At 47.9% G+C, this 27,475-nt stretch overlaps 1 protein-coding gene and 1 long non-coding RNA gene across 3 annotated transcripts in view; one reads left to right on the forward strand and one right to left on the reverse strand.

Moving 5' to 3' along the window:
- The window catches only part of LOC139788896 (uncharacterized), a 67,113-nt gene extending 45,047 nt beyond the window's left edge, over positions 1-22,066 (forward strand). For both annotated transcript variants that reach the window (XR_011722977.1, XR_011722978.1), the window contains one exon: positions 21,689-22,066. This is a non-coding gene — a long non-coding RNA (uncharacterized lncRNA). The remainder of the gene's footprint in view (positions 1-21,688) is intronic.
- Positions 1-27,475, reverse strand: part of BRF2 (BRF2 general transcription factor IIIB subunit) — a 437,620-nt gene that overhangs the window by 197,699 nt on the left and 212,446 nt on the right. The gene's annotated exons all lie outside the window — the stretch shown is intronic.

The following is a 27,475-nucleotide window of genomic DNA, read 5'->3' on the forward strand; positions in this document are numbered from 1 at the left end:
CCTTGCTCCACATCATATGGGATCCAGGGTTGGTCCTTGTTGGGACCCTGGCTCTGTTGGACTTCCAGAGCCTGCTCAGACTGACTTTGCAGCTGCTTTTCCTGAGGTCAGCAGCACATTAAAGCCATCATGGAATACAATCTTTGGCCCCTTTGCTTTCTCTTCCATATTTTGGCTCTTCCAGATGTTGTTGGTCCTTTCCGGGTTGTAATTAATAATAATAAATCAAGAGAGTCCATCAGGGTTGGCTGTTTCCTGCCACCACTTGGATTAGAGGGCTGTGTTTTCCTCCAGATTTCCCAACTGTTGGTCAAGGGAAGCTGTCATTGGGGGACTGGTGCTTCATAACAAACCCCACCACATTTCCTCCCTGGGAAAGTAACATCTTCACATCTGCTTTTGGGTGGAAACATCTGGTCTGTCCAAGCCTTGTCTGTCTTGAGAAGAGACAGGCATTTTGGGAAAGTGTTCCAGCTGGGTGGGTCTTCCCTCCTCCTCCTCTCCCCCCCTCAAAAAAAAAAAGAAAAATCTGACATTGATATGCACCAAGCAGCCACCAAACAGTTGCCAGGCATTTATTTCTCATGCAAAACTGAGCAACCCAGGGAAAATCATGAAAGATTCAGTAAGACTTAAAACCCAAAAATGCAGCTTTCTAAGGATGCAAATATTTCCAGAAGGTGTCAATGCACAGGAGCAAAGTAGTTGGAGCTGTTCAGGTGACCCCAGCAAAGATTTTGCTTTCTCTTAGTGGAGGAGCCAATGACTTTCCCTTTGGAAAATTCCTGAGACAGCTGCAGAGCACGTGGTGGATTGCTGGAAGGAGCAGTGATGGATGCTCCATCTCAGCCTGCTTGCTGTAGCACCTCTCTTTGGAGGCCCTAGCAAGCCATGTATTTGAAATGCATAAATCTGAATTTATTATTCTTTAGTGGGCTGACCCCATCCCCTCCAGCAGTGGTGACATTTATGGCCCTGAGGCATCCAACCAAAAAAATGAACGTTGCCACTGCCCATGTTTGCAGCCTGCTGGGGGCTGGGGGGTCTTCAGGAGAAGAAATGTCTCTTGCCTTGGGGTTGGAGAGGATCCACTGGAGACTTTGCAGCACAACCACATCTCCTTGTGCCACACCAGGGTAAGGAGGCCAAGTCCAACAGTTGCATCTGGAGCCTTGATCCTCTCACCTCTGGTGAGATGAGACAGGAGAGCTAACAGCTTGCTGGAGCTGATGCTTCCTCTCAGGTTTTGCTTTGCTGCTGCTCCCACTTCAGGTCTCACTTCACACCTACTTCTGCTTCCAAGCTCCACTTGCACAGCTCAGGTTGAAAATCTCACTCACCTCTGCTGCTTTCCCAGCCTGGGAGGCTTTCAGGTCATGCCCAGAGCTATCAGGAGGGTGCAGAGCTCCTCCCTTATGTTCTGCCAAGGTCTTGCATTCTTTATCATTTTATTCTTTATCTATTTATCATTTCTTCTTTATTTATCATTTATTCTTTCTCTGTTTTATTCCTGGGTTGTCTGTCCCCTCCCAGGGTGATGGGGCAGGAGAGGAACCTTTGGTGAGCCAAGACACTGTCCCTGGCTGCTGCTTTTTGGTCCTCCTCACCCTGCTTGGAGTGGGAAGGAGCCAGGGGTGAAAGCAAGAGGCTGCAGATGTTCTCAGGAAGTTTTGGGCTCTCCTTCCACATCCCACGGGCACTTTCTGTGTTGCCTGAACATTTGTTCCTTGTCGCTTGAGGGGAAGAGCAGAGTGTGCATCAAAGCCAAGAGTGCTCCAAGCAGGGAAAAGATGAGAGCTGCTGGAGAGCTCAGGGAAGGATTGCAAAGCTCAGAGGGATGAAGTGCAGCAGCGGGGCTGCCCAGGAGCTGGGCCAAGGATTTCTTTTCTTGTGGTCACTGTCACTCCTGAAAAAGCCATCTGCAGGTTTGGCCCTGTCCCCACCAGTGGCTGCTGCAACCCTGAGCCTGTGGCAGCTCTGCCTTTGCTGGGAGAATGTCACTGGGAGCTCCGTGCCCTAAGGCAAAGCCTGAGCAGGCAGCAGCAGCTCTGCCAGGTGATTGCCTGACTCTTGGTTTTTCTTTCATCACTCTTCATTTCTTTTTTCTTTTTTTTTTTTTTTTTCCATCCTCCCATTTGGATTGCGAAGGATTCCAGGTGACAGATTTTGTGCAAAAATTGGGCAGAGGATGGCAACTTGCACTTGCTGGATCTAAGGCACACATGGGGAGGAGAGATGCTGCTGTCCACAAAATTCTCAGGAGCTGGAGAGATGTGGGAAAAGGGAGCAGGGAGTAGCTGCTGGGCTAGGGCAACACCAGCAGAGCAAGTGATTGCCCAAGGCAGGAAAATAGCAAAGCAGAAGCTGACTCATGGTTGGTATTTTCATTTGGACACTGCTCCACTTGAGCTTGGAGCCTGTGCTGCTGGGAGGATGTGAGACAGAGAAGTACCCAGTGTAGGAAAAGGTAATCACTTCCCCAGAGTGGAAGGGAGGGATGGAGAGGATTTGAAAAAATGAACCCTGGAAGCTGGGAGGGGAGAAACAGCCTCAGTGCATCTCTGCAAGGCTTGGTAGCTCAGGCTTTAATCCTCTCCCCTTTCCCTCTGGGTGTCCCAGGGGGCTTCCCAAACCTGCCAGATGAACCTTCATGCAGTGGCAAACTGCCTCGTGGGTATAACCCCCCTGCACTGCAAACAGAGGGAAACTGAGGCACGGGGGGACTTGAACCCCTTTCATCCCGCTCCCCTTCCCTTCATCCCCAGCCGTGATGTGGAAGGCTTTAGAGGCTGCTGCTTTTCCTCAAGTTGTCTCTGAAGCTGCAAAAAGCTCAACTTGAGCCCAACCACTCTGCAGCCCCCTCCCTGCTTCCCAAGGATGCTCAGGGGGGGTCTCGTGGACCCCAGCCCAGCAATGGGAGGTGCAGCTGGTTGGGTGCTGGGGGGCAGGGTGCAGGACCCCAACCCAGAGCTGCTGACAGGGGCTGGAAACCTTCCTGCCAGGTGGGTTTGCCAGCAGGATGGGGACCCATGGCTGGGGAGCCACTTCCCCTCCTGTGCTCAGGGGGGATCAGACAAGCCCCACATCCCCACTGCCAGGCCTGGGGTGGATGAATCCAGACATTCCAGGAGGATTTGTCTCCCTCTTTTCCCCCTTCCAGCTTCCTGCCACCTCCAACCCATCCCTTGGGACTGCTCGGAAGGACGGATGGAGCCTTCCCTGCTCCCCAGCTCTGCCCCTGCAGCTGCCTCGTGGCATTTATTAGCAGGAGGAGAAAAGTGCTTGGCTCATCACAGAGAGCAGCTGGAGACAGAAAGGTTTTCAAAGGCATGTGACTGACCTCTACCTCGGCTGCCGGGGGCCTGGGTATTGCCGACTCAGTGGAAATTTTTTTCCTCATCTCTCCATCCTCTCTCTCTCTCTCTCTCTCCTTCCTTTCCGCAGTGTCCTGACCTTGTGAGGCTTTGGTCTCCCCCCTATCCATCTCCCAGTGTTCAGTCTCTCCTGTGAACTCATGCTGGGAGATTAATTGCCACTATCGCCCCTAATCCATCACACTTCCCAAAGATTGTTTTGACATCTAGTTAATTTTTGGCTGATGATTTATCAAATTCTTATTACCGCGCTCTGAAGGGGCTCATTTATTGTGTTGATTCATGGTAATGATAAAGGGGAACCTTTTTGAATTTTAACTACATTCCCTCATGTTCTTCCCAGCACAGCTAAAGAGGGAAAAGGGAAAAAATATAGCTGGGGACTCTGAAGTCAGAGAGTAAAAGGGGGGGGGGGGGAAAAAAAAATCCCTCTCTCCTTCATTATTTGTTTGAGAGCCAAAAGTCCTAAAAGAGGTTAATATATATTAAGACATATTTTTAGAGTTCTGGTCTGGACTGTGTTTCAAGAGCATCCCCCCAAGGCTCTTTAAAACATTTATTGCCCTGTAATATTACCTAAATGTCTACTACCATTTTATTCAAATAGAAGTTAATGCTAAATGATGTCAGTCATGTACCAGTGGAAATGTAAAACATGTCTCTCTGCCAGTCCATATGGCAATTCCAGCTTTTAAAAGTACACAGAGAATTTTCTGCAGCCCTTTATGTCATTCCCCCATCTTTGTTCCCACCTATTTTTAATTTGCTGCGCAGTTTTTAATAAGCCCAGATGGTGAAGGCAACAGAGTAAATGGCCACTCTCTTCTTCTTCTTCTCCTTCCCAGGCAGCTCGGGGAGTTACGAGCCCTGACATGGAGGGAGAAAAATGTAACAGAGGGGATCTGGGGGGTTGTATTGGGTTTTGGGGAAGGGAGAGGCAGAGCTGCTGTGGGGGGCAGTGAGCTGGTGTTGCAGTGATGCTGGGGGAGCCTGGGGTGGGATTTGGGCAGCTCAGGGTGCTCAGGCACAGGGAGAGTCACTTGAAATCCACTCCAAGGCCCTAAAAAAGCTATTTCCATCTGCCCATAGAGGAACCTCCTGCAGGGCCCAGTTCAGGTGCTGGCAATGCAGAAGAGGAAGGCTGCTCATCTTAAAAGCCTGAGGCTTAGCTCCTGCTCCTTTCCCTGGTGACCACAAGCAGTGATTTCTGCTCTTTGTGCCTGAGTTTCCTACTTCTGAAGAGCAATCACAGTCTTGCCTTTTATCCATCTGTCTTCACTATTATGCTTGCAAGTTCTTTGGGGTGGAGACTGTCTCTGTACAGACACCCTGCCTGACAACAGTCCTGGGCACTAATCCAGCCTGACTGAAACAATGAAAGGGAGATAAGGGAAGCAGAATCCAAATAGCAGGGTGGAAAACAACCAGTTCCTTTTTCTCAGTTCAGTTTTCAACTTTAGCAGCTCATTTTATTTAACCTTTCAGGACCCTGTAGGATTCAGGACCAAAAACAGAGAATTCATCCCAGAAGAAGCAGGGAGCATCCAGCTAAGGGCTGGAGGGAGGGGGATGGCTGATGTAGTCAGGTTTAGCTACAGGCCAAGGTTGTGCTGGGCTCCTCACTGGGTTCTGCCATCAATTTCCTGAGACAAATCAGTTTGGAGCTCTTGGGTATGTTGTTTTATCAGCCTGGGTATCTTTCTTCCCAACAAATAAGTTTAAGAGTTTCCATCAGGATGTGGCACGGTTAGATGTGATAATAGGGCAAAATATCACAAAAATACTTGTTTGCCTTCAAGAAATACCTGGGATTTATTCAAACAAACAAACAAAAAAAAAGGCTGGCATTATTCTGATGATCCTCAGGGGGTTTGGAAGCCAGGTCCCAGCAATCAGTGCATAGCACCTGGATGGTTGGGTCCTGCCACTGCTTCTCATGACATCTCCCAAGCCATCAGGATGTAGTGGGCTTCAGAAAACCATTCCTGCAGGTGAGAGCCACTGCAACAACCTCCTGGACAGGCAGGGGCCTCAGAGCAGTGTTTTAAGTCTCTCCCAATCATCCTTAGAGAAAGCAAAATCTCCTTCCAGCTCTGCTCAGAGCCACATTTTCCTTCCCTCCTCCTCCTCCTCTGTCCTGGGATGTGCTGAGCAAGACCCATCCTGGTCCTGTGCTGGGCAGGTGCTCTGCCAGGTGCCTGTGCTGCATCTCTGACACCTTTGGCAGCCCCATTTTGCATTAATTTCCTTTTTTTTTTTTTTTTTTCAGAGCTATTGCCATTTATTATTTTTGATCCCAGTTGCTTATTTTGCATCTGTTGTCCACGTGGGGATTTTTCAGGTGCTGGGAGCTGCTTGCTCAGTTTCCTCTGCCTGGAAGAGGAGGAGGTTGGGGGCTGAGTTGCAGAGGGAGGGAAGGACAGATGGAAGGAGAGATGGGGGTCCCAGTGCAAAGGTGGAGGGACCAGACTCTGAATCCTTTTATCTCCTCTTAGCATGCAAGGAGGACTCAGACATCTCTACTTTGGGGTTCTTTTCTTGTCCTCAGCTGAAAACCACTGGTGGCCATGGGCTCTTCCTTCACAGCCCATCCTAACCCTGGGGACATCTCCTGGGCACCTTGCAGCAAGAACTGCAGCACCCACAACTGACCGGGGTCTGCTGGGCCAGAGAGACCCTCTGAGACTTCCACCTTACTGTCCTCTCAGAAAAGCAGGAGTAATCCTATCCAACCAGGAGCAGAAACCCACCTGGTACAGGGCAGAATCAGTCCCCTACCACCCAGTGCCACTGCAGGGAGCCTGGAGCGGGATAGAAGCTCACGAGCAATTCTTTATTATCTTTTTATTCTCTTTATTTATCTTTTTATCCTCTCCTTATCTATCTTTTTATTCCCTCCTTATCTTTTTTTTTTTTTTTTTTTCCTTCTCTCTTTCTCTCCTCCCCTCTCTCCCCCCTCCTTCCCTCCTCCTCTCCTTCTCCATCCCTCTAAATGAGGTCACCCTGACTGAATGAAGGACGCGGGGAGCGGGAGAGGTCACGCATTAGCACTGCTATAACTGTGCTGCTACTGAAAGCAGGCAAGTCATCCATCACAGCCTCCACCACTCCATTAGGGCCCCGCATGAAATATTCCCCTCTCGGAATCCTCTGGCCATACATCTCCCAGTCTAGACACCTTCCTGTTGTGTGAAGATCAATGCCGCGCGGTCATGCATCATGTGTCATCCAGTAGCCCTCACTCTAATCATCGTGTCTATTCTCTAGTCTGCAGTATAAATTATGGGCACTGGGAAAGTACTATATTATTCAGCAACCTTGGTCACTAATGGATTATTGGTTTATTGGCTGATAATGTGAGCTCTTTTTTTTTTTTTTTCTTTTTTTTTTTTTTGGGCTGGATCCGACCTTTATTTATTTATCTTTTCTCGTCGTTGTTATTCTGCGTGAGGACTGAGTTGGTTTCTCAGCCACAGCTTTCACCCCAGCAAAGTAATTATAGCCCTTTGACCATGGGCCTATTGCTCTGCCTCCCTCTTAATAGAGATGGCTTTTGTCTTTACCAGCTCAGTCTCCTCTTCCTATCTCTTCCTCAGCCTTTTTCCTGGGGTAGGGCCTCAAGCCAGGGTCTGGAAGTCAAGACCCTGAGATTTTTATCACTCTGTTGATACTGCAGTAAAGTGATTTCTGCAAGAGATCTAATTCAAAGAACTTTCTCTGCAAGAAATCTAATGCAAAGAACCTTCTCTGCCGGGCTGCCCCATGCTGACCAGGATGGCACAGAATTTTGGTGCTAGCTTTTAAGTGACTGTGGAGAAATGGTTGTTGTTTGATGCCACTTCTCTCTTTTCTGCATTTCTTCAAACGTACCCACTGGGGAAACATCATGGTAACACCTTGAGCAATATCCCCATTGCCAACCCAACAAAAAGAATGACTTGTGATCACATCTCCAGGTATTTGGAGATCTTCCTCTGTGGGGGATGGCAGAAATCAAAGGTAATGGTGGTTCCTGATGAGAGCGTTATTAGTGGAAGCTGTTGCTGTTCAAAATAGGACTTTGCCCTGTAAACTTCAGAAGTTGCCACGTATAACTGCCATGTTTTATGTTTAAGCCTTGGGGGGGACATCCTGTATGGAATGATGAGCCTCCCTCCCACTTGGAGAATAAAAGCAATCCCACAGGATCAAGCCAAGAACCCCCCCAGCTCTGCATCCTCTCCCTGGCGGCATCCCCAATATCGAGGTCTTTTTTCCCAGTCCCACCAGCACCCTCTCACCTTGCAGCTGATCAAACCTCACCCGATGGGGCTCTCAGGTGATGGAGGAGGGGGAGAAGCCCCCATGTGAGGGAAAGGCAGATGGAGAAGGGGCAGAGAGGTCCTGGCTTGGCAGGCGAGCAGCCGGCAGCGTTAATTGTAAAGACGCCGCACGCGTTGCTGAGCCGTGGCTGCCTCACGTGTCAGCTGCTAATTTGTTGCTGTTTGTTTGTACATGACAGTAATGTGTTTACCTCATTAGGGGATGTCAAAGTTCCCCAAATCTGTAGCTGGGAGATTAGGGATTTCCTTTGCTGACATGCCAGGGTTTTGGCAGGGGGGGGATGGAGGCAAGCGGAGTGGAAGGATGGGTTAACCCTTGGAGGACCCAGTCCCTCAGGAACAGCACACCCTGCCCTGAGAAAGGGACCCAAATCCAGAGCCTCTGTGTCAAACTGGGGCAGTCGAAGCCCCTTGGATACCAGAGCAAGGACCATGATGTAAAACCTGGAAATCACCACTGTTTGTTCCCAAATCCAGAGCCTATGTGTCAAATTGTGGCAGTTGAACCCCTTTGGGTACCAGAGCAAGGCCCAGGAGGTAAAACCTGGAAATCATCACTATTTGTTCCCAAATCCAGAGAAAAAAACAGCAAACAGCCACTCTGCATCCCACTCAGCTGCTGGAACCACAACCAGGCCTGTATGCAGCTACTCACTGAGCAGTGTCTTCCCATTAATTATGATTAAACGACCCCACACTTAGTTCTTCCTTCATTTCTAAGATGCTCCTGTTTTCCAACCAGTTCTGCTCTGGGCTGTAATTACCCTGAAGGTAGAGGAGTCACTCCAGAGAGTTCTCTTCTCCAGAGAATTCTCTTCTCTTGCTGATGCAGCTGAAAAATAAAGAGGATTTGCAGCTCTGGTGCTGTAGTTCCCCCTCTCCAAGGCAGTGGAGTTGGGCTGCCCACATCCAGCATCCCATTGCTGCAGGGGGAGGCTCTGGATGGTGGTGATCAAAGGGAGAGAATTCATCCATTCAGAGGTACAGAATGGCTCTGAGAATGAATCAGTTAATTTTTGCAGATTTTTCAGACAGTCCCAGAGGCCGCTGCTGTTTTCTGCCAGTGTCCCATTTCCCACCTTCCATGTGAATGAACTCCTAGGCTGCTGCCCAAACTGACAAGAGGAGCAGGGAGGGCAGAAGGAAGGGGTTAGGAAATTCAAGGAGCCATTCAAGAGCTGCAGGTTTTTTCTTTCATTGAAGAGAAAGCTATGGACTTATTCCCCTCACCAAAACAAACCAGGCTGTGCTTGGTCCCCAAAGCAGGGAGGGAGGGAAGGAGAGGAGCCCGAGGGATGGGAGAGGGTCTGCTTTAGCTCTGCTGGGAATTCCTCAGCAGCTGGTATCTCTGACAGACAGAAGGAGTATCTCAGGGAAGATCTCTGCAATCAGCTTGACGGGGGCAGCTGGTTCCACTTCCTATGAGACACAACTCCAGCACCACATTTGACTCTGCTGATCAGATAGGAGCTGCATTACAAGGCAATATTGTGGTTTCCCTTAATGTCCTGCCAAACTGCATTTATCTTCTCATTCCTTCCCCACCCTCCCTGAGAAAGCTTGCTCAGGTCACAGCCTGGAGAGAAAGCCTTCCTTGTGAGGAGGAGGATGGAGCCCTCCTGCAGAATCTGGGCTGATAAGCATGTTTTTTATTAGTCAGGGATGAGGCAGAATAACTTAATTAGGGGTATTCTGACTGGTTCACTGTATGGAGGTCTTGACCTACAAGGGTGCTTGTAAGAACACTAGAAAGCTGAAGCAGTGCTTGTAAAATCCTGGCAGGCTTCTGACTGCTATTTCCCAACCCCATTCAAAGATGTGGCTTTTAAAAGGCAGTGTTTGGGATATGGAAATCCACAGTGAGGAGCAGGGCAGTGTGATTGAGTTGGCTGAGTGCTGTGCTCAAGTGTTGGAACAACATTTTCATTCCAGCTCTGCTGACAAAAGGCTCTCCAGCAGCTCACAACTGGGGAGCTGAGTGGTTTGAGACAGAGCAGAAAACTCTTAGGCTCAACCTTGGTGGTGGAAGGAGGGGGGAGAAATGGTTCTGCTGGAGACTTGGCACTGCAAGGAACAGCCCTGTGCAGGCAAAGGATGGGAGAGGAACAGCTGAGCCTCTCTTTTTCTCTCTTAAAATCAGTGAGGAATTGCAGGATTTGTTCAAGTGCTGCTCCAAAGGTCTGTCCCCAGTCATTCTGAATCATCCCCATGTAGAGGAGAAACTAAGGAAACAGCAACAGCCACATCAGATCCTGAGCAGCACCAGCCAAAAAAATAGTTCTGTGGCAGTTCCAAGTGCCATCAAGCATATGGCTACTGAGGGCACTTTGTCATCTCTGCCTAGCAGGACTGACACACTGTGCCATCAGCTTCCATCTGCATCTCTGTCAGTAGAGCAAGGGCTTCCATCCTGCCACCTCTGTAGGTACCAAGGGAAAAAAGGTCCCCATTTCCTCTAAAAATTGGGGGGGGGGGGAAAAAGCTGGGCTGTGATTTTGAGCAGAGCTACAATTAGGAACACCAGGTTTGTGATGCACTTGGAGCCAGAAAGTGGTGTGAGCATGGAGAGGTAATCTCAGCTCTGAAGGATTGCATCCAAGCTTCTGCTGACTTTAATTAGACATAAAATCAGGTACAAACATGCTCATACATCTGGATATGTGGAGGCACAAACCCACACAGAGCCATCATTAGCCCTGGGTACCTTGCTGGAGCTGCATAGATGCCTGATAATTTTTGTCAGGCATATTCCTGGGTATACATCACACCAGTGCAGGTGTGTGGGGAGGGAAAACAGCCAAAAAAAGGAGATGTATTGACACCTCCCAGCTTGCTGCTGCTGCTGCTGCAGAGATCTCTTTCTTTGGAAATGACTTCTTGCCACGGTGGTGGAGGGATTGTGAGGCTTTTTTGGGGATCCTCCATCCATCTTCAGGAGGGCCACGGTCAGAGAGAGAGAAAAGGAGGGAACCCCAAAATTCCTGAGCATGTTTTTCTATTTGTTTGATCCCTAGCCAAGGCCTTCCACCTGCAGAAATCCTCAACTATCACATTTCTACTGCTCTGGCTGATAACGAAGATAATTGTTTCATCCACTTTGTCAAGCTGAAATGAAAAGAGGGCAAAGCAAACTGATGCCATCATAAATCATCAGGCTGAGACAGCAAAAAAAGGGACAAGATAGTGACTTCATTAAGGGTTATGTATTGTGTCATTAAGTTGGCAGGGGTCACCTTTCATGTCACCCAGCAGCCCCATGATGCATTGCTGGCTCCTCTTTCCAATAAAATTAAACGTAGATGTAAAACTGATTAGGCCCTGTTTGCTTCAGCCCAAGGCAAGGGAACTGCTCAGGGAATAATTGATACAAGATCAGGACTGATTTGTAATGGCAGCCATTTCTCTTCCTGGTCATTTCTTTGCTGACCTTGCCCATTAAAATAAACCCAGCTGCCTTGAGAAGGGAGAAGCTCCTTCCCCCCCCCCCATTCCTCCCCCTGCCCCAGCTGCTTACCTGGGATTCAGAGAATCACAGAATTGTCAGGGTTGGAAGGGACCTTGCAGCTCATTCAGTTCCAACCCACCACATCAGCTCCTTAAAAACTTCCAGGGATGGATGGGGCTTCCACCACCTCTCTGGGCAACCTGTGCCAGGGTCTCAGCACCCTCCTGGGGAAGAACTTCTTCCTAATACTTAATCTAAACCTCCCCTCCTCTAGTTGGAATCCACTCCCCATGTCCCATCACTCCCTGAAATCCTAAAAAATCCCTCCCTAACTTTCTTGTAGCCCCCTTCAGATATTGGAAGGTCACAATGAGGTCTCCTTGGAGACTTTTCCTCTCCAGACTGAAGAACCCCAACTCTCTCAGTCTGTCTTCCCAGGAGAGATGCTATGAATTCATTTCCCCATTTGTTTTCCTGGGGACTTCTCACCCAACTTTACTGCAGGCTGAGGACCCCAGGCTGCTCCTGGCTTGGGGCAAGAGCAAGAAGAGCCCTGGGGGCCTTCCTGGTGACACCATCCTGGTGACACCATCCTGGGGACACCATCCTGGGGACACCATCCTTGAGTGTCGTGCTGTGGGGCAGGCAATGCTCTCCTGAAACTGTGAAGACATCATTGACCCCCTTAGAGCTAAATAATATTTATGTGACCTGCTGGAACTCTTCCTTACAACAACCTTGCCTTCTTCTTGATGCCTTTTGGCCAAGACTTTTCTCAAGAGGCTGCTGGATTTGGGGCACTCAACTTGAGAGGGGCTGAGCACAGGCACTACTTTTGCTGGAAAAACCTCAAGGTAGATGACCAGGTGAGTGAATTCCTCCCCCCCTGATCCCAAAGTCCTCCTGGAAGCTATCCAGGATAACTCTTAGCCTGTGAGGCCACCTCCACCCCAAGGATGGTCCCCACCAAGTGGCTCCAGGACCCACCACATGTCTGCTGGCAAAGATCTGGACCTCTCCAAACAATTCTGACATCAGCCCAGGCAGGGTTTCAAAGTTCTCCCTCTTTTTTTTTTTCCACTCCAATAGGTCAGGGAAGCTCGTAGCTATCAGGCAGTGGGATTGATTGAAGTGAGTGCTGGCAATAATGGCACTGGAAGGAAGCAGAGTAAATAAGCACCATTGGATCCCCTTTGCAATGAAAAGCTATTAGAGAGCCAGAACCAGGAAAACAAACACAATTCCACGTGTCAATCCAAGACATATGGACTCAAAATACATAGAGGGAGAGAGCGAGCAGGCAGGAGAGAGGGAATGCAAAAGCCTTATAAATGGCAAAGTGAAAAACACTCATTTCCCATGCAATAACTAATATGGGGTGGAACAAAGGAGCTGAGACCTCCTTGCCATAAACAACCCATGGAAATACAAACATTTTCTGGGGCGCAGATGGCTGACGCTTTCATTTTATTTTTCTTTTCTAGACATTTGACAGCTAAATTCAGTCATTTGTGAACAACGTGGCCATAAAAATGAGTGATAATGATTGGAGGTATCTTACTTTTCTTTTAATGGGCTCTCGAGTGATTCTGAGGAGCTGCTCCAACCCTTGGGGGGCAGAGAGGGTAAGATGCTATGGCCAGATCCTCACTTCTCAGGCTGAATTACACCAGTTTACTCCAGTTAGGGACTGGACCTGGAGGTTTGCTGCAGCACTGGCTCCAGACTTGAAATTAATGCTGTCCTCAGCTGCACTGTTTGAGATTTGATTGCAAAACTCTGTTGCTGACACAGCTCTCAGCTCAGGACAGGTGGAGGGGTGGGCTTGCAGAGATTTTATCAGCTTTCAACTGGTTTGGGTTTTTTGTCCCTCATTAATGATTTTGGCTGGGTCAAACTTGAGCAGAGGATTTTTTTTTTTCAGCAACCAGAGTTAGGCACTTCTTGCCAACCTTAATTATTTGTATAAAACTCTCACTGAGTTAAAGCTACATCTGCAGGGAGACACTGCCAGGACCTGGAAGGGGCTCCTGCTGTCCTTGCAAGAGTTTCAGTCTATTTTCATCCACAGACTTGTTAAAAAACCTGGGTGAATCCAACAAATTCCTTGTAGTTCACTTTCCTTTCCTGTAGAAGACACTTTGCTTACATGAGCTGCTGTGAGATCCTCAGAGCAAGGGAACCAAGTGATGCTTTTTGTTTTCAGACCTTTGACACATCCAGCAAAACATCTGGGGGGGTGTTTGATTTCAGGTTTTATTGTGAAGGTTGAATAATTCTGGACACAGAGGAGCTGAGTGGCAAGAGCAAGATGGAATCTGCCTATAGAGAATATTTAAGAGAAATCCTTGTAGATAAGTTGATCAAGTATGGGTTTGGTGATCAGGTAGTGAGGTGGATCAGGAACTGGTTGAAAGGAAGGAGTCAGAGAGTTGTAGTCAATGGGGCAGAATCTGGTTGGAGGTGTGTGACCAGTGGAGTCCCTCAGGGGTCGGTACTGGGACCGGTGTTGTTCAATATCTTCATCAACGACTTGGATGAGGGTATAGAATGTACCCTCAGCAAGTTTGCTGATGACACTGAGCTGGGAGGAGTGGCTGACACACCAGAAGGCTGTGCTGCCATTCAGAGAGACTTAGACAGGCTGGAGAGTTGGGCAGGGAGAAACATGATGAAATTCAACAAGGGGAAGTGTAGAGTTTTGCATTTGGGGAAGAACAACACAATGTCCCAGTATAGGTTGGGGGCTGAGCTGCTGGAGAGCAGTGTAGGGGAAAGAGACCTGGGGGTCCTGGTAGACAAGAGGATGACCATGAGCCAGCAATGTGCCCTTGTGGCCAAGAAGGCCAATGGCATCCTGGGCTGGCTCAGGAACAGCGTGGCCAGCAGGTCCAGGGAAGGGATTCTGCCCCTGTGCTCAGCCCTGGGGAGGCCACAGCTTGAGTCCTGTGTCCAGTTCTGGGCCCCTCAGCTCAGGAAGGAGATTGAGGTGCTGGAGCAGGTCCAGAGAAGAGCAAGGAGGATCCCTGTGAAGGGATCCAGCAGAAATCCTGTGAGGAAGAAGATGCCCATGAGCCAGCAATGTGCCCTTGTGGCCAAGAAGGCCAATGGCATCCTGGGGTGCATTAGAAAGGGGGTGGTTAGTAGGTCAAGAGAGGTTCTCCTCCCCCTCTATTCTGCATTGGTGAGGCCACACCTGGAGTATTGTGTCCAGTTCTGGGCCCCTCAGTTCAAGAAGGACAGGGAAGTGCTTGAAAGAGTCCAGCACAGAGCTACTGAGATGATTAAGGGAGTGGAACATCTCCCTTATGAGGAAAGGCTGAGGGAGCTGGGTCTCTTTAGTTTGGAGAAAAGGAGACTGAGGGGTGACCTCATCAATGTTTTCAAATATGTAAGGGGTGAGTGTCAGGGAGATGGAGTTAGGCTTTTCTCAGTGGTGACCAGTGATAGGACAAGGGGTAATGGGTGTAAATTGGAGCATAGGAGGTTCAAGTTGAATATCAGAAAAAATTTTTTTACTGTAAGGGTGACAGAGCCCTGGAACAGGCTGCCCAGGGGGGTTGTGGAGTCTCCTTCACTGGAGACATTCAAAACCCCCCTGGACACGTTCCTAGGGGATGTACTCTAGGGGGCCCTGCTCTGGCAGGGGGGGTTGGACTAGATGATCTTTCCAGGTCCCTTCCAACCCCTAGGATTCTAGGATTCTATGATTCTAAATACAAACTCCATTCCCAGCAATGTAAATTTTCAGAACATTCTGTGTAACCCTTCTGTTGTCTGTCAGGGCAGCATTTGGAGCTCCCCTTTAGCAATCTCCCCAAAATCACCTTGGCAAAAGCTTGCTCTGGCTGGAGGAGGGTGATCCAAGGGATGACTTTGCCTGGTGTTGAGGGATTAGTGGCTTGGAACTTGTTGAGGGACTCATCCTACAAACCCAGCTTGCACATCAGTTATTCAGTGATGGGATAGCAGATGATATTTAAAGCTAAAGCAGGCTCTGGCAGGGAGATTTGCCAGCCTAGAAAACTGAGTAAAGCACCATGAACAGAGGTTTCAGCTGCTTGGCTGCAGCTGGAAATGAACTACAAAAAATGGGGAAAAACCCCAAGCCTGGAACGTCAGAAGTTTTGGTTTGAGGGCTTGAGCTGCTCCCGGGCTCCATCCAGACTCTGCCAGGATGAATCCTGCAGATTGCAGGACTTTTTTTTGCTTTGACCTTTGCTTTGTTCCACAGGAAGATCTTGACCCACACTTTTGCCATCCTTTCCACTGAGTCAGGGCAGGGTTTGGTATAATTCTCACAGAAATCTCTCCCTGCCACTGAATAAATCCACCTTTGACTCAGCCAAGCACAGAATTCTGTTCCAGCCACACCTCTGACCTTCCAGCATTTAGAAAAGACATCTTCCTAGATGAATACAAGCCCAGAGGGAGGCCAGGAACAGTGAGAAAGAGCAAAGCCCATTTCTGCCACGTTCTCACCAGTGTTCTCTTTGTGCTCCCTCCTGATGGTCCCACTCCTTCAGTGCCATTTGTAACTGAGACATAAGACAGGGAGGAGAAAAAATGGGGGGAGAGGGGGCTTATTAAATAAATCCAGGGTTAAGGCTGGTAAGGAGGAGGTGTTATTCAAGTGGTAGTTCAATTAATGAGTTCAATTCCTGCCTTTTTCCATGGGACTTTAGGATCCAGGTCTCTGTGGTTCAGGAGAGGTTGTTGCAACCAGGCAACCATCCTGCCTTGAGCAGGTGAAATAAAAGCCACTCCACTTGTGAATTCCTGGTAGGATTTGCCCAGCCCAGAAGACCTGGAAGTTCCTCTCCTCTGCCTCTGTGGGATGTGAGAATCTTCAGGGGGTGGGATGGGATGGGATGGGATGGGATGGGATGGGATGGGATGGGATGGGGTGGGGATGGGATGGGATAGGATGGGGTGGGGATGGGATGGGATGGGATGGGATGGGATGGGATGGGATGGGATGGGATAGGATGGGGTGGGGATGGGATGGGATGGGATGGGATGGGATGGGGTGGGATGGGGTGGGATGGGATAGGGTGGGGTGGGATGGGGTGGGATGGGATAGGATGGGGTGGGGATGGGATGGGATGGGATGGGACATCTTTGCCAGCAGCACGTTCCTCTGCTTTACTGCCCAGCTGTAACCCAACTGCAGTCAGAAAACCATCTCCAACAGCCCTGCTTTTCCCCCCATGCTCTAACTGAGCCCAGGGGCTGTTTTGGAGAGATGCTCTCTGCTGAAGTTGCCCTTTCTGCAAGCAGTTTGGCTTGCAGCAAGCTGCTGACCCTGCCTGCAATGCTCAGTTGCCTTCCCTTCTACTCTCCATCTCTTTTTCTCTCTCTCATTCATTGCTTTTTGGTTTTCTGCCCCACCTTGAGTCCCCTCTGGGCAGGATGAAGCCATGCAATGAGCTGCCAGGGCTCAGCAGGGCAGTGCTGGTGCCTGGGGAGGGGTTGCCAGGAGTGGTCAGAAATTGGAAGGTATTTAATTTGAAAGGTGCCAGGGAGCACCAGGCACCAGCTCATCAAAAGCAGGAGGGGAAGATGAAATGATCTCAGCTCCTCCTGTCAGGAAGCAGATATCCCCATGGAGAGGTCCAGTGCCTGCCACAACTCCTCCAGTTACTTCTCCCCAGTTCATGCCACAGGGGCAGGATGGTGAGCTCTGATCCCAGAGTGATTTTTCTTAATGTCTTTATATAGATGAGTTAACTCAAAAACCTTTCCAACATAAGCATGTTTTTCTGTTCCTTCATCCTGACCTTGGCATTTTCTTTCTCCACTCCAAGTTCTCTGCTGTCCTCTGGCCAGCTTTGCCTCTCATTTGTCAATGTTATTATTGAATTTTCAAATGCCAGTAGTGCACATAAATCAATGGCTGGCTTCTCCCCAGTGGCATATCCCTGCCACATGTGGTCATTCATTTTTTTTAATAAGTCCTCCTCTCCTTTCACCCATTTATAAAAATGCATCTTGTTCTCCTGCTGCCGTCCATCATCTGGTGAGTCCAGCTATTTGTTGCCCCTGAGTGCTTATTCATCAACGTTTTCAAAAGCAAAATCACTCTTTGCCTCCTGCTCTTATTGTGCCATCAATCTCCACAGGGGATCAATAAACCTCACTTTTGCAATTTTCACCCCCCCCCTCCCCTCCTCTCTCCAACTCCATCGTCCTGTGCCAACCTCCCCAAAGCCTCCCCTTTTGGATTTACATTTTTAAGTGATCATCAGGAGGAGGACAATGACAGTGGCAAGGAGGGGGATGCTTTGATTTGCTCCCAGTAACTGGCTCTGCATCACTCATCTCACTTGGGGACCCTGAGAACTGAATGCTCCTCTTTTGCTCCTCTTGCTTCGACCCCAGGAGATGGAAATGAGGAGAAAATGACCCCTGGCCACAAAGTTCTTGCAGCCATTAGCCCTGGGGAGTAGAACTGGGGGAATATTTGTCTTCTAAATATCATTTGAATGAAAAATTGCTTTTCACTGACAGCTGAGATTTCCACTGAAAAGTCTTTTTTTGTTGTTGTTGTTTTTCAATAACAACAAACAAAACGAAAAAGCTCCTGTTAAAAAAAAAGTCCCTTTTCAGATATGCACTTAAAAAGGCTGACATTTCTTTTTGAAACTGTTGGCAAGAAAACAGACTATTTTATTTTTTGACCAGAAATGTTTTCCAAAAGTGGGTATTTGAGAAAGCTAAATGTTTCACTTATCAGTTTCATCTCCTCATTGAAATTCTTAAAAAAAAAATAAAAAATAAAAGGCCCCTCTCTGAACCTGGAAAGGCTTCCAGCAAAACTGATCAGCTTTCTAAAATTCTCCAAGCTCTTCTGGGCAAATAATGGGAGTTTTTATTGCCAGAAACACACTGAGCACAGAGGGATGGGGTGTTCAGGTTCACTCATGGAGTGGGAGAGGTTGGGGGGAAGCTCTGGAGGTCACTTTGTCACTTCAGCTGGAACCCCCCCATCCCCTGGTACAGGGGGTGATTCCTCCCTGGGTGCTCTTCCCATTCCCAACCCCTTTGTGTCTGGGAGAGGGTGTCCTGGCCTCATTAACCCTTCCCTAATGAGATATGGGAAGCACCTGCCTCAAAGTTCTCCAGAACCTGAGCAAAGGGAAGAGGCAGCAGCTGGAAAGCCTCTGCCAAGGCAATAAATCCAAGCCCCAATCAGCAACATTTTGCAGTTTGACACTTAATTGATTAAGTAATTTGAGGCAACAAGATCCAGTGTAGCTGCAGATTAGTGTGGAAGGGATAATTAGGGTTGAGCTCCTGTTCCCAGCCAGGCTGGGAGCTCCAGCTCCTGGCAGCAAAGGTTCCTGGATGAGGTGCTCAGGGGCTCAGCACCCAGGGATTGCAAGAGAAAGGTCAAGCACTGACTTATCAGCATAGACAAAATCCCTTCCTATAATGTATGTGTTTATTCTCAAATTAAATATATTAATGTATTATTTGCTCTTCAAATGTCATTCAATAGATAGGAGGCTTAGGTTTCCTGGCAGACCTTTGAAGCTTAAAGAGTAATGTAATAATAGTACATTAATCCATAAGCTACACAGACCTCTCCCAGCAGACCCCAAACTCCAGGACTGGGCTCTGAAGCCCTGAATTTGCTGCATCTGTTTCTAGGAATTTTTGCCTAACAATAGTGGGTTTGTTGGAGGCTGCTCTGCCAGTTCCAGCATGAAATGCTGCTTTTTTCTCTCCTCCCCCCCCATCTGTTCAGCATTAACATTTGGGCACCTGTAAGTGGGGTTTTGGGGGGCAGAGGCAGGTGGCCATCCCTCTGCTGATGCCCATCTCTGTTCTGCTGACACAGAGGCACCAAATCCTCTTTTCTGTGTCCCTGCTGAGTGCAGGGGCTTTGGAGCCAGAGTTTGGTTTGGGCCAAGCCCCAGTTTCAACTGAAGGAAATGCTACATTTGGACTTTTCCCCAGGCTGAATTCTTGGCACGAGCAAATCATCTCTTGGGGAAAAAAAGAAGGAAAAAAAAAAAAGTTTTGAAAGAATGTCTCCATCTTCTACTCCAAATCATCCATCCATCTATCTGTTTGTCTGTCTAGAGATGATAGCTTGAGAGGTAGCTAAATGCCAGACCTGATGTTTTGGAGAACTTGGAATCCATCTCCAAACTGTTCTGATTTTAATTCAGCAACTCTTAATACTTGATTGACAAATACAGCTAAACAATCCATCACAGTTGCCTTATCTAAAAAATGTAACCTTTTTTTCTGTTTATGAAACATGCACATGTGGAACATGTTTTTCTTTTTCTATTTACCCCAGTTTATTCACTTTTTTTTTTTTTTTTTTTTTTTTTTTGTGCTGGTTTGGAGGCTCTTCCCACTTTCTTTTCACCTCTGATTCCTGGAAAACAGGGGTTGCTTGCAAACAACCTGTGACTGGGGGGTGAAAGCAGGTTTGAGGAAAGGGATCTTGGAAAAAGCAGGAATCTTCTGTTGTTTCAAGCAACCTGAGTGCTCTGCCAGGGCTGCAAGAACACCCAGCCAAAAAAAATTGGATGTTGGGATCCGCTCAGCACTGTTGATGTTCTGAGTGTTGGCAATTATTAAATTATAATTATTGCTCCAGTGATGGTAAAAGTAATGGTTCTTAATTGCTAAGGCAAATTAACAGCTTTTGCAGTTTCACTTTTGGGGAGAAGCTGAGCAGAGTGGTGATGCTGGAGGAGTCAGTGGCACCATGGGGAGGGGAGCTGGGAAGGATCCCTGTGATTCCACTCTCCTGCAACCCCTTTTCCATCCCAATCCCACCCAAACCAACTCCCCTGCTCTTCAGAGGGGAGCTGCAGCTCAGCTTGCAGATGGCAAATCCAAAAATAAATAATGAGTGAGTTTGGCAGGAAGGAAATTTCCTCCCAGAACTTCCCTTGCCCTCCCCTGGCAGAGCAGAGCCAAGACACAGCCTGGGACAGGAGCTCCCCAACTTTTTTCTTCCCAGGAAGGCAAAAAGCATCAGCAGAGCCCAAAACAGGGCAGAATTTCCTGGGGTAACCCCAAATCACAAAGCCAGAAAGGTCACTGAGAGCACATGCTGGGATCCTGCTCTTCAGCTCTTGTAATGGTATTAGCAATGACTGTTTCTTACTCAATCATACTCCCAAAGGATTTTCAATAAACTTTTTATGTGCCATAACTGTTACATTAAATAAAGCTGAAAGTATTGAGTAAACTGACTGTAAATCACTTTAGATGCCTTGGAATTACATTAAGTGTGAGAATTATGGATCTTTTGCTGCTTGCAGAAACAGAGACGACAGAGCCAGAAATTTTTATGCTGCCAACCTTTTGGAAGTTGGGTTTTTTTAATTATTTTTTCCCACCATACAACAGGCTTCTCCTCCTCTAAGGAGCTCATTCAGGGACTTGGTGGGACCGAGTTCCACCCCTCTGCTGGAGGATCCTATGGTGCTGGGGGATATTTTGCCTCCTTCTCAAGCTGGGTTGGTTTTCTCAGTCTGGCAATTGTAATTAAATGCTGGAGCAGGGTTACTGTTAGCAGAGCTGAGCAGGCTGTGAGTTTTATTGCATCAAGAGTGATTTTCTGCTGGTAGCCTGACAGCCTATACATCATCAATACAAATATATATTTTGATATAAATAAATGCTGAGGAAAGATCTTCTGTCTCTACTCTTTAGGCACCCCCAAGTTAGCTTAAATGTATGTTACATTTAATACCCTACAGAGAGACACAGGATTTAATAAATGCAGCAGGGAGTGCCCTGCACTCCAGCAGAGATGAACTTCTCCTTTTCCAATGTTCCTGCCAGGGAGCTGGGCAGAGCCTGGTCCTGAGACTTCATCCCCTTTGCCTCACTGGGATTGCACTGACACAGGAAAACTCTGGAATTCTGCAGACCTTCCCCATTTTATCATGACCTTTCCTTTCTCCCAGCTTCATTTGGTGGTGAGGATGTCAGTGTGAACCCAGGGGCTGAGCCCAGAAGGTGTTTTTCTGGCTGGGGAGTAGCAGAAGAGCAGCTTTGTGCTGGAGGAGCTGAACCTTGTGGCAACTCAGAGGTTCCTACTCGGAGGAACGAGTTCCAAAAAGGCTCCCAAGTGGGCAAAACCTTCTGTTTGGCTGCTCTTGTAAATCAGCTGAACTCAGCACGTCACAAGCACCTCTGACAATACACAAGACAACGCCCAGATTTTTTTTTTTGGGGGGGGTGGGAAGTGCAAAAGCATATTAACCTTTGGGTTCTCTTGCAGAGTTTCCACAAAAGCTGGGAGGAACTGGAGGCCTGATTGTAATTGCTTGCCATGTGGGGAAATGATCCAGAGCTGTCTGAAGATAAGAAGAAATTTGCCAAAGGCAAATCACCTGGGTTTTATTATGCTTGCCCTAAAAATAATTAGCATGGCCTGTGAAATCATACTGTGAGGGGGTTTGTTTTAGCAGGAAGCAGTAACCTATATATTGTAGCCTTCTAGCTGGAGAGCTGATCTTTGTGATGTGTCTTTATTTTTTTTCTTTTCTTTTTTTTTTTTTTAATTCCAGTGAAACACAAATGAACAGGCTCACACTGCTCTGAATAACAACAAGCTGACTGGTTGCCAGCCTGTAAAATCTGCTGTTTGTCCCTCCTGGAGTCAGAGATTGACCTTAAGAAAATTCCTGCCACTTTCTCCAAGGGAATGTGTCCCTGTGCTGCTGCAGAAGCCTGTAATGCTTTTTTACTTGGGATTATAGGTTGTGTGTTTGCCACCAGGCAGAAAATTTCACCACCTCTTCCGAGATGAAACAGCTTTGCTTGGAAAAAAAATGGAGCTTTTTGGTGTTTTGGTTTGGTTTTTTCCCACTTGCTGTATCAAGCCAGGACCACAAAAATAACAAGGTCAGAAGAGAAAGCAGGAAATAAAGCAGGACAGAAAATTACAGGCTTGCTGCTTGAAGTGTGAGTTACCCACAATTTGCTGTGATTTGCAGGTGAGCAGAACCTCTGAACACCATTTGTGCCCTGACAGTGTTGGCAACCCCAGGCACTAAAAGCCCTGAGTCAGCTTTTTTTAATTCCATGTTTTTTACCTTAAATAATGAGCAACCCCAGCACTGGTACTGCAGGGCTGCCTTTCCTTGAAGCCTGTAAGGTTTTGGTTATTTTTTTTTTTCCAAGCTTTGTTCTGCCAGTTTTTTGTCTGGGACAGTCCTGAATTTATTTTTCCCTGGGAGGATTTTTTCCCTGGACCTGCTGCTTCCTTGCATCATTCTCCAGAAAGAAAACCTCTCCCACCACCACCACCAGCATGTCCCAGCACGTTTCCAGTTCCTGGTGTCTGCTCTCATCCTCATGTAATCTTGGGGAGATGCTTTTTCATGGCTCAGCTGATCATTTGTGGCTTTTTTTTTTTTTTTTTTCTCCGTGGAGGAGAAGAAAGGAAGCAAAGCTGCTGAAAAGCTGATTCCCAAATATCCTGCTCTGTCCCTTTTGTCTGCCTAAGCAGCTTTCCCAGCCAGAAAGGAACCATGCTCAGCATCTCCCAGGCCCTGGGAATTGTGATGTTGGATTTCTTTGGGCTGGCAGTGTGGAGGTGTTAATATTGCTCTGCTCTTCTGGTAAGGGATTTGAAAGCAAGTCCTGTTTCTCCCTTGATTGTTCCATAACACTGAAGGTGAAGGAAATAAAAACCCCACGTGGACATCTTCTTTTCAGTGGCTTTCCACAAGAGCCATTAGTGGTTTCTACATGGGGTGTTTAAGACCCCTTTGTGATGTGACAAGCTGTTTTTTCTGGCTTTTATTTACTTTTGTGCAGTTGTTGGCTGTGTGTACCCAGATGGGTACATGAACTCCTTGCTGGGGGGTGAAGTTCATCCCCAAACCAAAAGCAAACACAAGGGTTTGAGAGCCTGGGCCTGGTTCTGGAGGGCTGTGCTTTTTGGGGAGGAACCAGGCTGATTTGGGGACTCATTTGGGGTGGTGGATTGTGATGCATGAAGATAATCATTGGGGACAGACTGGCTTTAGGGACAGTGGAGCCTTCAAATCCCCCCTGGGGGAGGTTCTGCACATCTGGATTGCTGCTGAGATGCTGGCAGATGGGGAGAGAATCCTTGAGTTGGATTTCCCCTAAAGCTGGGAAGTTTTGGAGATGTTAATTTTTACCAAGGAGGTGATTTGGAGCTGGTGGGCTTGCTTTGGGATCATGTCCCCTGCACTGCTCAATGCAGCTCTGAGCTCCAAAGTTTCAGAAGCCATGAAATCCAGGGAATTCCTTTCCCTGCTGATCATGGACTTTGCTGCAGTGAAACACTTCAAGGAAGGCATTGAAGGATTTAAACCACACCAGAGCTTTTGTCCTTGGAGGCACTAAAGACAATGTGATGGAGCAGGATCATAGTTTCCACATTCTGGGGTTTTATTATTAAATAGCAGAATAAATACTCATTTCAAACCCCCCTCATTTGTCAGCTTTTGAGTTATGGCTGCTCTGGTAACTCAGACACCTTCTCCTTCTGCCAACTTCCCATGTTCTTTGTTTTGAATGTGTGTAATTTAATGGGTTTGGACTTCCATAACTTTTGCTTCTTCTCCCAGGTTTCTCCTGGGTTGGGACCTGCCAGACCCCTTCTGGGGAGGAAAAAAAGCAGGGTTACTTCCAACCAGGATGGAAAGGGAAGGGAAGGAAGGACTGTGATCTTGAGAAATACATCAGAATTGGAAAGTTCTGCAGCAACTGAATCAACTTTTTTGCCAGAAACTTGGGGCATGGATCTTGAAAATGTCTCTTTCCCATGTAACTCCAGTGGCTTTCTGGAGTTCAGCACCCCCAGGCCACGTTTCCAAAGCTGCTCTGGGCAAAGAGGTGGTTGGATGGTTCTCCAAAAACTCTGAAGCATCCTCTACATCTGATTCCCATTTGAAAAGAGTTCATGCTGAGGGGCTGCATCACCTGGGTCCTTTTTTAAATAAATCTCTTGAAGCATTGGATGCCAGTGTCCATCTAAATCATAGAATCCTAGGGGTTGGAAGGGACCTGGAAAGATCATCTAGTCCAACCCCCCCTGCCAGAGCAGGGCCCCCTAGAGTACATCCCCTAGGAACGTGTCCAGGGGGGTTTTGAATGTCTCCAGTGAAGGAGACTCCACAACCCCCCTGGGCAGCCTGTTCCAGGGCTCTGTCACCCTTACAGTAAAAAAATTTTTCTGATATTCAACTTGAACCTCCTATGCTCCAATTTACACCCATTACCCCTTGTCCTATCACTGGTCACCACTGAGAAAAGCCTAACTCCATCTCCCTGACACTCACCCCTTACATATTTGAAAACATTGATGAGGTCACCCCTCAGTCTCCTTTTCTCCAAACTAAAGAGACCCAGCTCCCTCAGCCTTTCCTCATAAGGGAGATGTTCCACTCCCTTAATCATCTCAGTAGCTCTGTGCTGGACTCTTTCAAGCACTTCCCTGTCCTTCTTGAACTGAGGGGCCCAGAACTGGACACAATACTCCAGGTGTGGCCTCACCAATGCAGAATAGAGGGGGAGGAGAACCTCTCTTGACCTGAACCTGGGTCTGCATCATCACTTAGACAAGTTCATTGCATAAAGGGATGCAAAAAATAAAAAGTCATAATAAAAATAAAAATTCTGTCAGTCCTCAAGGCAGGAATCCCTCCCAGCTACTGAGGTAGCATCAATCAGTAGAGTTTTGTCATCCCTACCTGGAGCTCTGCTGCTTTATGCCAGAGGAGATCTAAAATGATGTCTTATAGCAGGGTTTGGAAGGGTTGGGTGAGAAGTGATTTCCCTGGTGCCCTTTGGGACTGGTGTGGTTTGTCTCACAAGTGGAATGAGTTTGGCAGGTCTTAACTAGCAGTCATCAGCTCCTAAACACATGACAGAAAGGTCATGGACATGGGGAGATAACAAGGGACCCCGTGAGTTAAGGGTAAGGGGAAAAAAAAAACAGAACAACAACCCAGCATTTAGGGCTGGCTGGAGATTTAAGTGTTTCAAAAGCAGACTTGGGGGAAAAGTAGAAGTGATATTTCCTTTTGACCTTTTAGAAACACTCTTGAAAGACTCCAGACTGCACAGAGGCTGGAAGGGCCTTGGGGGAGTTGATTTCTGTCTTGGGAGAGCTGGAGGAATGTTTTCTCTTGCTGAGAAGCTGTTAGCAGTGTGTCCCAGGCAGGCTGAGCCCTCCCTGTCCCCTTTCATTTCCCTTTCTGCTCTCTGGGGCTCCCTGCAACTTGTTGGGGGGAAAAAAAAAAAGGCTGGAAAAGTCTTGGAGGTGGCATCTGGGGGTGAGCTGCTCCCTTCCTCCAGAGCTGGATCCTGGCATCTTCTGAGCTCTGCAGCAGAGGTCACTGTCCAGCCAGGATCCCAGCACACATCCCCAGCTGGATGCTGGAATCAGGCAACATTTCCAGCTTTAGACCTGGGGGGCTCAGAATAAGCTGGATTTAATCTCTGCTTGGGAGGAGCAGAGTCCTCCAGGCAGCCAGAGCTGCTGCTGGGTGGTGTTGTTGTTTATTTACCTATTTATTCACTGAAAGAGGGAGGGATGATGGAAAAGTTAAGCAGGAAATTGCAGGGCTTGTGCCTGGTCAGAGAACACAGGGCACGGCCTTCCCAACCTGTAATGGGAGCCCTAATGGGCAAGGAAAATGATTTGGCTTCCCACTAAAGGGCAATTTTCTGATCAGCTCTCACTTTGAAGCACAGCAAGGAGGGAGAGCAGAAGGAGAGAAATATATATTTATATATGTATATAAAAAAAAAAAAAAGAAAGAAAGGCAGGAAGAAAGAAAGAAACACTTATGCTTTAATGGAAGATCATTTTTGTCAAGTACCCTCGTGGCCCCTGTGGGCCCAGGGAATTAAAGGCTGTCATTCACAGCCTGAAAGCAGAGCCATCCAGTTTGCAGACACCTGTCATAATTAAACTAATGGCTCTGAAAATGTGCCTTGATATTAAATCTATCTTCCACCGAGGAGCAGGGCTGATTAAAACCACTGTCTGACAGTTAATGATGAACCCCTCGCTTGCAGAGCTCTCTAACTGGAACAGACCGGTTCATCCCTCCCTCCCTCCTCTGCTTCAGCTTTTCCCTGGATTCCTCTCCCTCCCACCAGTGGGAGATGGAGAGTCCTGAAGCTCTTGGAGTTCCTGGGATGGTTGATGCTTGGGACAACCTTGGGCTGAGGCTCCAGGGCAGTCATCCCTGAGATGCAGACATCCCCAACTCTGCTCTTGGCTTCTTGGAGTACTCAGGGTACTGCTGAGCTTCTGGTGATGGGGAAAAGGCTGAATCCCATTTTTCAGCCCCAAAACTATGCCCTGTCACAAGGTGTGCATCTAGGAGAGCTCAGAAAGCTCATTTTCCAGTCCTAGGTGGTTGGCATCAAGATAGGAACATTTCTTGCTCTGTTCATCAGCTGCTCCTGCTTATTTTCCTGATGATGTCAGAACCAACTTCTTCTGACATCACAGCTTGTTGCCAGAGCAGTGGCTTTGCTGTTGCAAAACCAGGATTATGATTAAAGACAGAGGGGAAAAATAAAGGGATAAATCCAGTGTTTCCTTGGGAATGTTCCCAGTAACCTCTTGGTACCTCTAAAGCCCACTGAGCAGACTGGTCCAGCCCCACCCCTGAAGCCCATCGAGCCAACTCTCTCCCTTTTTCTCTTCCTCTTGCTGCTGCCCTCATCAAGGACAAAACCCAGACAAGCCACGAGGATTGGAGCCCCCCTGACCCCACAGGTGTGGGGTTTTGGCACTGGAAGTGTAGCAGTGGTGGGAGCAGGGGATGCTCGGGATGCAGATCTAATCACAGCCCCAGTAATTACTTTGCCACAAAGTTCAGATAAGCATCAGCAGTTCCAAGTAGCATTTATTATTATTATTATTATTCCTATTATTATTTGCTGGCTCTCTTAGTCTCTAGGTACTTTCATTCCCCAGCTCTACAGTGGAGAGAACAAAACTTTGTTTTAATTGAGGGTGAAGCTCCAAGGGGTTGTGCCCATCACCAAGACCTGGCCTTGGGGCCTCAGTTTATTACCACAGCACCAAAAACCCTGTGCAGGAGTGAGGATGCTCCTGAGATGGTGAGGGGAGTTTTTTGATAAATGGAGAGAGAAAAAGAGCCACTTGTTGGAGCTGCCTGATGCCAGAAGCTTGCTCTCCACCCTCCTGGCTCCTATCTGCCTATCATTAGCTCTCTTACCCAGCTCTAATGCCAGCCCCTGCCACAACAGTAATTACCAGGAGATTAGGCAGCATTAAGCACTCTTTAATTTGACACATTGCAATGATCTCCATTCAGCCTTTCTGCTCGAAT

The sequence above is a fragment of the Heliangelus exortis genome, chromosome 30 (genome assembly GCF_036169615.1).
Source record: "Heliangelus exortis chromosome 30, bHelExo1.hap1, whole genome shotgun sequence".
In the NCBI taxonomy this organism is placed as follows: Eukaryota; Metazoa; Chordata; class Aves; order Apodiformes; family Trochilidae; genus Heliangelus; species Heliangelus exortis.